Consider the following 12,613-nt stretch of genomic DNA (forward strand, 5'->3'; position numbering starts at 1 on the left):
ATCCCTCCCGTTAGGCGTTTCGTATCATACCATCATAAAATATACGAGAAGAACATAACCCGTATCATGCCAACAACTGGTTTTAGAATAAATGTGTTTATTTCCCCGATGCAAAGACCCTATGAGTGAATCAATATCAATACCAAAATATGCAATCCTTAATGACTTGACAACAGTATCGTAACTATATCCTTTCCGAATAAGTCTGTTTAAAGGTTTGGTTAGCTTTTGAGGTGAATGCCGACATTTTTGTGCCTTGTAAAGAATATTTCCATAAAATATGTATGTGAAATACCTGAACAACGTATAAGATGTCTGCATGTTGATTTATATTTACGAATGATGTCCTTGTACCGATGATAAAATTTAGTAAATGTTTTGACTAGTTTCTGATATCGAAAACCCTGGTGTAATAATTTTTCAGTAATACAGAGATTTCTTTCGTTGAAATCAAATACGTTGTTACATACACGAGCGAATCGATTTTAATTTTAACGATCCAAAAGTACGGTGGCAGAATAAGGCCATGCAAGAAATGTTTTTTAACTTGTTCCCACAACATAATATTTGTTCCCACAAGATAATATCTTGTGCCCACAAGAAACTTTTCTTGTTCCCACAAGATAATATATTGTTCCCACAAGATAATATCTTGTACCCACAACATGATATATTGTTCCCACAAGTTAATATCTTGTACCCACAAGAAACTTTTCTTGTTCCTACAAGATAATATCTTGTACCCACAACATGATATATTGTTCCCACAACATAATATCTTGTGTCAACAAGATAATATATTGTTCCCACAAATTTTTATCTTGTATCCACAACATAATATATTGTTCCCACAATATAAAATCTTGTACCCACAAGAAAGTTTTATTGTTCCCACAAAATAATTTATTGTTCCCACAACATAATATCTTGTACCCACAACATAATATATTGTTCCAACAAGATAATATCTTGTATCCACAACATAATATATTGTTCCCACAAGATAATATATTGTTCCCACAAGAAGTGTTTCGTTCATATTATTGTGTAACAGATTATATATAGACACGCCAAGAGCTTAACTGGCACGGATACGAATGAAATAAAGTAGGCATGCATATTTTGTTATACTAAGGCGTTACAAATATATAAAGCAGTGATTATATAGCAACTTACACAAAGGTGTGCATAATTAACTCGAACAGATATGCAAGATTTATAAAAAAAGCTACATGTAACGAGAAGTAAAGCCGCTAAATTTGACAATTTTTCAAGTTTGTATGCATCCTCAATTTGTAGTATATACGTCCTCATTATGATGATGACCTATGTAGTGAGTTTGCATTGATACAGTTTTGTTATTCAACATTCTTAATACTTCTTGAACAGAAAATTGAAACACACCTCCTTTTTACATAATTGCTTTGATTGATAGATTGTTTGACAGCAACTAAGGACAACCACAGAATTGCAGTCTCCCTACTTGGGACCGGAACATAGAGAGAGAGGTGCAGTTTTAAACATGCTTTCGATAGCTCTATTCTCCCTTAAACTGGGTATGTGGGGTAACAACACAACTTTTAAAAGAACAAACTGTTAAAACCAGTTGAAAAGTGCTTGACTTAGCATATCGACATGGAGCACAACAAAACTTATAAAAAGACAGTTTCAATGATTCAAAGAATTTCCGACAATACATTCTAAAAATTTGTTAACCACAAGACAGTATTCGCATCATTACACAGTTGTATCGTGCTCGACATCAATAGCAGTTTTCAGCTTAAATTGTTCTAGGGGTTTTCTTTAACTTGCAGTGAGAGGAGTGTTTATACTCCCTTTTGAAAGATTAAATGCAACTTTGAGATGGTTAGTTTTTTTCAACTTTTAATCGATTTGGCCATTCAATTATAGAAGATCGCATTTGATTCGTCTTGAATACAAAATTGTAAGTATTTTTTCATTGAGTATATTTTAGTAGCCTATTTTCTTGCCCTGGCCTTTTATTACAATTACGCACTATCTTTTTTATAGCATCTACACTAAGATGCAAATTCGAAGTCCCATTTCATTTCTATATACAAGTTTCTCGTCGACATTATCTTCATCTCTCTTTCAGGAACCTCTAATGAATGCCTATGTGTATATCATCTCCATTTCATAGAACATAAACCATAATTGTACTCTGGCATTTATTGTTTGAGTTTGGTATATAATTACTCGGTTTTTATTCGCAGGAATAATAAAGTGGAAAAATGGGTGATCAGTGTGCACAATTCTTACATAGGCTTTTCAGAAAAGGATACTCGTACAGTGAAATGAAACTTTTATTTGAGGACAATCTTAATATCTATATCAGTGTTCGCCATTTACGGCGTCTTGCCAATTCAATGGGACTTTATAAGCGTAAGCAGTCCAACTTGGAAATGTGCTATACTTTCATCCAAGGGATCCTGTCAAAGTCTAGTGGTTCGCATGGGTATCGTCTGGTTCATCAGATGTGCATAAAAACAACTTGGTAATAAGTATAGAGACAGTTCGGTTGATATCACAAATATTAGACCCAGAAGGGGTTTCAGGCAGAAGAAGACGAAGACTTAAACGCAGACAATATATATCTCGTGGCCCAAATTACATGTGGCATAGGGGTGGTTATGATAAATTAAAACCTTACGGAATAGCAATACATGGCTGTATAGATGGATACTCTAGGAATATTATATGATTGAAAGCAGGCGTGACGAATAATGATCCGAAAATCGTAGCTGGGTATTATATCCAAGCTGTCACAAAGAAGAACGGGTGCCCGAGATCAATGAGAAGTGACTTTAGAACAGAAAAAAGTACGTTGAACAAATGCAGCGTTTCTTCCAACGTAATGGGATAGATTCTGCTCAATGTTACATTTATGGATCGAGTAACCAAAACCAAAGGATAGAATGCCTGTGGGCCATTTTGCGAAAACAGTGTGCTCAGTTTTGGAGAGATTTGTTTACTCTTTTAAAGCAACATAATAAATTTGATGGCTCATATCTGGACCAAAGTCTTGTCCGGTTCTGCTTCATGGGATTGATTCAGGTACGTCTGACCTCAAATATATTTGAAACATGTGTTCTATGACATCATGCTTTAGTTTATTATTGTTGATCCTTACGACAAAGTAAGATTTAAGGGAAATGCTTTATTTACATACTATAATAGTTACTTACATGTATATTGAGAATGTTATATTATAAGTAACCTGTCCAATGGTCCGTATATTGACCAGTTGTTTTCTATTGTTCGAGCCGAAGGGAGTGGTTCACATTCTATCGGCTAGAGCTCGAAATGTTAATAATGTTCGAGCCGAAGGGAGTGGTTCATATTCTATCGGCTAGAGCTGGAAATGTTAATAATGTTCGAGCCGAAGGGAGTGGTTCACATTCTATCGGCTAGAGCTCGAAATGTTAATAATGTTCGAGCCGAAGGGAGTGGTTCACATTCTATCGGCTAGAGCTCGAAATGTTAATAATGTTCGAGCCGAAGGGAGTGGTTCATATTCTATCGGCTAGAGCTCGAAATGTTAATAATGTTCGAGCCGAAGGGAGTGGTTCACATTCTATCGGCTAGAGCTCGAAATGTTAATAATGTTCGAGCCGAAGGGAGTGGTTCATATTCTATCGGCTAGAGCTCGAAATGTTAATAATATTTACATTTTATTAACATTGAATTTGTTATAAATATGAAGACAAGGAGATGTGGTATGATTGCCATTGAGACAACTATCCATCCAAGTTCAAATGAAATGGATGTAAGCAATTTAATACATTTACTTCCATATGATTGGTTCGTGAGTTTTCTATAGTCGTAACGTTACTTTCATCTTTTTACATCTTTTTACTTATCTACCATAATTTTCATTCATTTTCAAATGTTGTTGATTGGTGTTCCTGTACATTGCATTTCTTCATTTGTAACGAATCTAAAAAACCAATCAGATCTACTTTGACTTGGTAACTCCTTTGTATGGCAAATACTATGTTCTGATTTGTAATAGCAAACTTCTAAGAGAACAAAAGATACTAACATTCATTTTGCCTTTGAATCAAATAAAGCATATAAAGATATTTTATATAATAAGGTATGCAAGCAAAAACAACACTAGCATCCATGGTACGAACGTAATTATGATTATCATTGTTATTCGTATCTTATCTCTAATTTATGTATTATCATGATTATTTCAGGAGGATATTCGAGTGTTTGCTGCTAATTGGAATCAACATAAAATAAGACCAATAAAAACATCACATACACCGTCAGGAAGGCCACATTTTATGTACATTATGCCTGAATTGTATGACTGTGATGATTTTCTTTGTGATATTGATACTGATGAGGTCGATGTTTGCCTAGATGAATGCTCTTTTGACCATCTTCCATGTGATGAGGATGTATACAATCTCGCTAACATTCTGATGTCGGAAGTTAATTGGATTAGAGATATAGATCCGTTCAATAATGTAAACTTGTACATATTCCTACGAAATGCCACTTCCCAAGAATTGTAGATCAAAACGCTGCATTTAATTCAGGGGTGACTTTCCTTTATAAATTATCTTAAATGTTTCCCTTAAAACTTGTTAATTCATTCCTATTGCATTTTGGTAAAATGAAATAAGACTTAAATGGAAATTTGCAATTTTTCATGGACCTAGTCCCGGACCGGCTTTTGTCTAAACCTTCTAACCTGTTAACCGAATTATTGAATTACGTTTGTACATTTGTTATTGGTATCATTGGCACTCATACCACATCTTCTTATATCTATTGTGACTTGGATGGAGAGTTGTCTCATTGGCACTCATACCACATCTTCTTATAACTATTGTGACTTGGATGGAGAGTTGTCTCATTGGCACTCATACCACATCTTCCTATAACTGTTGTGACTTGGATGGAGAGTTGTCTCATTGGCACTCATACCACATCTTCTTATATCCATTGTGACTTGGATGGAGAGTTGTCTCACTCATACCACATCTTCTTATATCTATTGTGACTTGGATGGAGAGTTGTCTCATTGGCACTCATACCACATCTTCTTATATCTATTGTGACTTGGATGGAGAGATGTCTCATTGGCACTCATACAACATCTTCTTATAACTATTGTGACTCATTGGCACTCATACCACATCTTCTTATATCTATTGTGACTTGGATGGAGAGTTGTTTCATTGGCACTCATACCACATCTTCTTATATCTATTGTGACTTGGATGGAGAGTTGTCTCATTGGCACTCATACCACATCTTCTTATATCTATTGTGACTGGGAAGGAGAGTTGTCTCATTGCCACTCATACCACATCTTCTAATAACTATTGTGACTTGGATGGAGAGTTGTCTCATTGGCACTCATACCACATCTTCTTATATCTATTGTGACTTGGAAGGAGAGTTGTCTCATTGGCACTCATACCACATCTTCTTATATCTATTGTGACTTGGATGGAGAGTTGTCTCATTGGCACTCATACCACATCCTCTTATAACTATTGTGACTTGGATGGAGAGTTGTCTCATTGGCACTCATACCACATCCTCTTATAACTATTGTGACTTGGATGGAGAGTTGTCTCATTGGCACTCATATAACATCTTCTTATATGTATTGTGACTTGGATGGAGAGTTGTCTCATTGGCACTCATATCACATCTTCTTATATCTATTGTGACTTGGATGGAGAGTTGTCTCATTGGCACTCATACCACATCTTCTTATAACTATTGTGACTTGGATGGAGAGTTGTCTCATTGGCACTCATACCACATCTTCTTATATCTATTGTGACTTGGATGGAGAGTTGTCTCATTGGCACTCATACACATCTTCTTATATCTATTGTGACTTGGAAGGAGAGTTGTCTCATTGGCACTCATACCACATCTTCTTATAACTATTGTGACTTGGATGGAGAGTTGTCTCATTGGCACTCATACCACATCTTCTTATATATATTGTGACTTGGAAGGAGAGTTGTCTCATTGGCACTCATACCACATCTTCTTATATCTATTGTGACTTGGATGGAGAGTTGTCTCATTGGCACTCATACCACATCTTCTTATATCTATTGTGACTTGGATGGAGAGTTGTCTCATTGGCACTCATACCACATCCTCTTATAACTATTGTGACTTGGATGGAGAGTTGTCTCATTGGCACTCATACCACATCTTCTTATATCTATTGTGACTTGGATGGAGAGTTGTCTCATTGGCACTCATACCACATCTTCTTATATCTATTGTGACCTGGATGGAGAGTTGTCTCATTGGCACTCATACCACATCTTCTTATAGCTATTGTGACTTGGATGGAGAGTTGTCTCATTGGCACTCATACCACATCTTCTTATAACTCTTTTGACTTGGATGGAGAGTTGTCTCATTGGCACTCATACCACATCTTCTTATATCTATTGTGATTTGGATGGAGAGTTGTCTCATTGGCACTCATTCCACATCTTCTTATAACTATTGTGACTTGGATGGAGAGTTGTCTCATTGGCACTCATTCCACATCCTCTTATAACTATTGTGACTTGGATGGAGAGTTGTCTCATTGGCACTCATACCACATCTTCTTATATCTATTGTGACTTGGATGGAGAGTTGTCTCATTGGCACTCATACAATATCTTCTTATAACTATTGTGACTTGGATGAAGAGTTGTCTCATTGGCACTCATACCACATCTTCTTATAACTATATATTTGCTTATAGTTGTGTTAGCATAATCAGATCTTAATTTGTTTAATTGTTAAAGGCTGTAACTACAGAAGATTTCCTGTCCATGTCCTTCTACGGGGATTTAAAATTTGTTTTTCAAATCTATTCAAAACGTGAAAAAAGACAAATATGTATCCATCAGTTCATAATTAAATATGCACGAAATAAGAACAACACCGACACATAGCAGTTCAAAGTATAATATACATTTAAAACAAAACCTAACGTGAGTGACGCAGCCTTTGTACAAACCGGAGCAAACTTCTGACAAAAATATACGGAAAACAAATATGTTTTGTCGGAAATCTCAATTTTTCATTTTATATCAAAACTGTAAAAAAGACCAAATGTCGTTGATGAAGGCTACTATGGGTTACCGTACGGCCTTCAACACGGAGCAAGTCCACACCGCATAGCAATGTATAAAAGGCCCACAAAATAACCAGCGTAAAACAATTCAAACGAGTAAAACCACTGGCTTGTAATATGTATTATATACATGAAAATGAAGAGAAGACACGTCTGCGTTTTTCTATACTAGGCAACTCTCATTCTTCTTCTGGGAAGAGGGCATAGTTTTTTTAAGCAGTTGGAATTCAAAAAATATGACCAGAAAAACCTTAAATGATCGTCGAACCACCCAAAAGTTTTGAAGTTGCACATAGGAAGTAGTGCTCAATAGAAATCCTTATGTAGTTTATTATCCCCTGTGCTTTTGGCCAAGATGTCAAAGAACAATTGCATGAATTATTTCATCGCCGAAAATCTCTAATTACAAGTCGTTTACAGTTGCCAAATGGCACAAAGCGCAGGAATATTGTATAACGGCTGTGACTAATATGACACGGAGTTGAAGTCTCAGTTGGCGGTAATTTTAACTTCGTCGACAAAACGTAAATCAAGGACGTTTTAAATTTGGTGATTTCTGATAATAATCATTTTGTTCAACCGCTGGCTTTATACCGAAAATCGCCAACATGTTATTTGTAAATCCGAGTAAAACGTATCTGACTGACAAAAACAACATTGAAAAACAATGGATGCCATAAACCGGAAATGAAGACAATTATAATACCGGATCTAATTCCGGGGGCGGATAAGGGTAATTCCGGGTTTGCCGATCAAATACAATAAAAATATAATAATTCCAGGCATGAGACAAAATACATCTATCATGATGAAGTATAAACTCTAGAATTGAAAACCAAAGATATATTGAAAAGAAAGAAAAAGCAGGAAATATTTTATACAGAAACTCAAAATTACTTTTAGTTCACAAATTTTCATGTCAAAAACCAATAAAATGTGACAGTATTTTCCTTATCATTAATATATATTGATATTACATGTAGATGTTTTTATTGTTTAAACATATTACTACAATTCCATGAGGTAATTTCTTCTGAATTTTGAAGGGCCTATAAAATCTGGAAGTTTCTTACTTTATTTTCACAGAGGAACTAGCTAATATAATATATAGTGCAACTAGATATGATACACTTAAACAGTTTTGAATTTGAACTGTTTAATATAATGGTATAATTAGTAATAAATAATCAATTGTTGAGACAACACACCACCCACAGTGATACCCTCAGCCTCCCTCAGCCTTCCTAATACAAAAAAAAAAGATTATTTGAATTCATAAATTAATATACAAGACAATTACATTTATTATTAAACATGTTAAACGACAGTGACACTGACAATGAAACAAGCTAACTTAACACCAAAAGCACATTAAAGTATCTTACTATGTTATGAACTATTTCAAGTAAAAGCAGGACCTGGAATTTAGGTTGTGGACCTTTCAGTTTGGAGTGTCAAAGGTCCTGGACTGTCCAGTACCAAATGTTAATTTTAACCCCTGCATTCACAGTAAAGCGATTTTGACGTGTATTGCAATTCCAAGTAGAATTTACTTTTGGACATTAAACGTTTCGAATGCGTATTAAACTAATTCAAATCAGTTAATAATGTGAATCGAATTCGAATTATGTGTAAACGCAGCATTGATATATCTAAGAAATGAAGAATATTAAAAAAAGATGGACAAAATATTTGTATTAAATTTGTAGCAATTTTTGTCTTGCCTTGACAGAGTCAAAAAGTGAGACATATATATATATATAGGCATGCTGTTTTGGCGGAATCAACAATGTATTAGTTTGTGATTTTGTGATAAGGTCTGGTTTCTGGTAGGTCAATGACATTTTGTAAGTAGTTGTGTTAGCATAGGCACATCTCATTACCATAGAGAATATTTGGCCCCACCCCCTTAGTCATGGTCTATTGACTTTGAAACTTTGCATAGTTTACATGTATATGTTTGTGATTAGGTCAGTTTAGGGGGAACCACTAGTGGTAGGTCAATGATATTTGGTGTGCAGTTGTATAAACTTTTTCATTTCTAATTTCCATTGAGATTATTTGGCCCCGCCCCCTCAATCATGCTCTTTTTACTTGGAAACTTATGTTACTTTGAAATTTCATTTATTAGTTTTTGATTAGGTTAGTATTAGGGAAACCAATAGTGGTAGGTCAATGATAATTGGCATGTAGGTGTAGAAGCATTAGTACGTCTCATTTCCATAGAGGATATTTGGTCCTCACCCCTCAGTCATATGCATGATCTATTGACTTTGAAACTTTTACTTAGTTTACATGAATGAGTTTGTGATTATTATGATTATGTCAGTTTAAAATTACCAGTATTCTTAAGTCAAAATTGGTATGCGAACGTATTGGTATTCAAAAGTTTCATTTCCATGGATATTATATAACCCCACCCCCTCATTATGGTTCATTGACTTAGAAATTGAATTTGTGTTAAGGTTTGTTTAAAGGGAACGACTTATGAAAAGTCAATGGTATTTGGTTTGCAGTTGTACAAGCATTGGCACCTTTCATTTCCATAGAGATTGTTTAGCCCTGTACCTTCAGTCATGGTTCATTTACTTTGAATATCACTTACATGTTAAAGTATTACTATTTTAAGTGTAACATTTGCATTATCAAAATAACAAATAGGCAAAACATATCGTTGTGTTAATAGCTTATTATAGATTAGACATGTGTAATTATTATAAAAATAAGGAGATGTGGTATGATTGCAAATGAGACAACTATCCACCAAAATTCAAATGAAGTGGATGTAAGCAATTACAGGCAACCGTACAGCCTTCAAAAATATATGTTGCATCATTGCTAGGCCATTATAACAACATCAGCATTTCTTGTAATACTAGTATACAAGAAAATTGCACCATTTCAGATAGTTTCAGGTATGATTTGATAATTGTGCATAGTGGCACCAGCTGATCCAACTAAAAGCGCTAATATGGCATATTCAAACTCTAGTACATAGTGGAATTAAACCATACACCACTGTTGGACACCATAATTGAAATTATTATTCTGAAAAGAATATTCCTCCATGCAGTCTGCAACAATTAGCAAAACCTATACTGCATAGTAAGATATAAACGACCACGAAATGACAAATGTAAAACAATAAAACTAAAGCAGCCTGATTTATGTACAAAACAATTATGAAAAATAAATATGATATACAGCAACAATCAACAATCACCAAATTACTGGGTCCTCACTATGGACAGGTACATACAGAATGTGGCGGGTTAAACACGTTAGCTGGCACAAAACTCTCCCCTAACATGGGACAGTGTATGTGCATAATCTCAGACATTAAATCTTTAAAAAATAAATTGGAAATAACTTTTGAAAGTGGTAGGATTGGATAGCAGAAACATTACGGTACAAACATTATTTGATACTTGAGAAATAGCTGAGATATATAGATTCTACCACTGCATCGAGTGTGATACGATATTTATCCACTCGAGACAGTTAAATTTTCAAATTTAAAATGCGAGGCTTGCCGAGCGTTTTAAATATTTAAAATTTAACTGTCGAGAGTGGATAAATATCGTATTACACGAGATTTGGTGGTGGAATCTGTTTCTCTAATGATTTTCAAACAATATGCGGGCAAACTTATTCCGTCTTTTCGAATGATCTGTAAAAAGATGTGTTCTTTCTATGAGACGTCATCAGGCATGGTCGCCTTTTTTCATGCCGTCACAATAGGAAATTCAGAGGAAAGCAAGAAAATTCGACGTCATAATCGGATTTTAACCAATGAAGAACTGAGATCAAACGAACCACACGTTGATTAAATTTTTTTTATACAATGGGTGCAGAAAGGGATAAATTGACGAAGAATTAGAGAAAAATATTTTCATCCATTCTTCCATAATATTAATCTTAACTTCTGCCAAGTTTACCTTTGATTTTTTTAATTAACTGCCTATAGCGCCTTTGGTGCTTTGATTTCTTCTTGGGACAAACCATTCCTTTCAACAATTTTCAACACGAAAATATCTTCTCAATTACAAACAGGCACAACACATTTTCAAAAACACACCTGTATCAATACACCCGTAGTATTATTGGTATAATGGTGTAATTGATACAATCATGTAAAAGAAAAATGAATCCGGGTCTGTTCGCCCAATATCACGTTCGCTCCCATTCTCGTTTAACATGTTTTACAGCCACATTCTGTATGTACCTGTCCATAGTCAGGACCCTGTAATTCTGTGGTTGTTGATTGTTGCTGTATATCATATTTGTTTTTAATTATTGTTTAATACATAAATCAGGCTGCTGGTTTATTGTTAGACTTGTTTTACATTTGTCATTTCGGGGCCTTTTATAGTTACTATGCGGTATGGGTTTTGTTCATTGTTGCAGGCTGTATGGTGATCTATAGTAGTTAACTTCTGTCAACTTCTCCATACACTGATAAATGAATTTAACTTATGGAGGAACATTCTTATCAGAATTATGGTGTCCCACAGTGGTGTATGATTTAATTCCACTATGTACTAGAGTTTTAATATGCCACATTAGCGGTAGATGGATCAGCTGGTGCCACCCTGCACACAAACTGATTTAATCAAACTTGAAACAATCTGAAGTGGTGTAATTTTCTTGTATATTATATTACACAAAATGCTGATGTTGTTGGCCTAGCAATGATGCAATATATACATTATTGTTTTTCTAAGTGTCTAATCTTTTTTTTTTAAATTTACAACATATTTATTATACAAATATTATGTCAGTCTTTTTTAAATATTTTAATATTCTTCATTTCTTTGATATTAAAAACAAGTGACAAAAATGTATTCAGTAAATAAAAAAAATTAAAAATCCATAATCGAAATACTGCTGCTTAATTGATAATTCTCCTGGGTACAATTTAACTTTGCTCTTAGATTGTTAAGTATACAAACTAACATATTTCATGTTTCTGCAAAATGCATGAATATTATGAATTCAACTATCTTTATATAACTTGTTGCAAAAAGTTTCTGATAACTGGGTATACTTCTTAGTGTGCAATAATATCTCTCTCTTTGTAGTAACAGTTACACATGTATAGTCTTTAGTTTTCTATGTTGTGTTTTGTGTACTATTGTTTGTCAGTTGGTCTTTTTCTTTTTTAGCCATGGCGTTGTCAGTTTATTTTCGACATATGAGTTTGAATGTCCCTTTGGTATTTTTCGCCTCTCTTTTACACAGATTCTGACATATCATAGTTCTTAAAGTATCGTAATACAGTCTCTAAAAATAGCTGGACCGATAAGCAAACTAGATAACAAATAATATACATGTGTAACTGTTGCAACCATTGGCAATTTTGTAATAATTCCTGTCGGTCACCAGAACCAAAATTTGTCTGACTAGTCGACATATGATGAGACCTGGTAAAAATCTTCAAAATTGATCATATCTGTAGAAACACATGTA

The sequence above is a fragment of the Mytilus californianus genome, unplaced genomic scaffold (genome assembly GCF_021869535.1).
Source record: "Mytilus californianus isolate M0D057914Y unplaced genomic scaffold, xbMytCali1.0.p SCAF_21, whole genome shotgun sequence".
Taxonomy (NCBI): domain Eukaryota; kingdom Metazoa; phylum Mollusca; class Bivalvia; order Mytilida; family Mytilidae; genus Mytilus; species Mytilus californianus.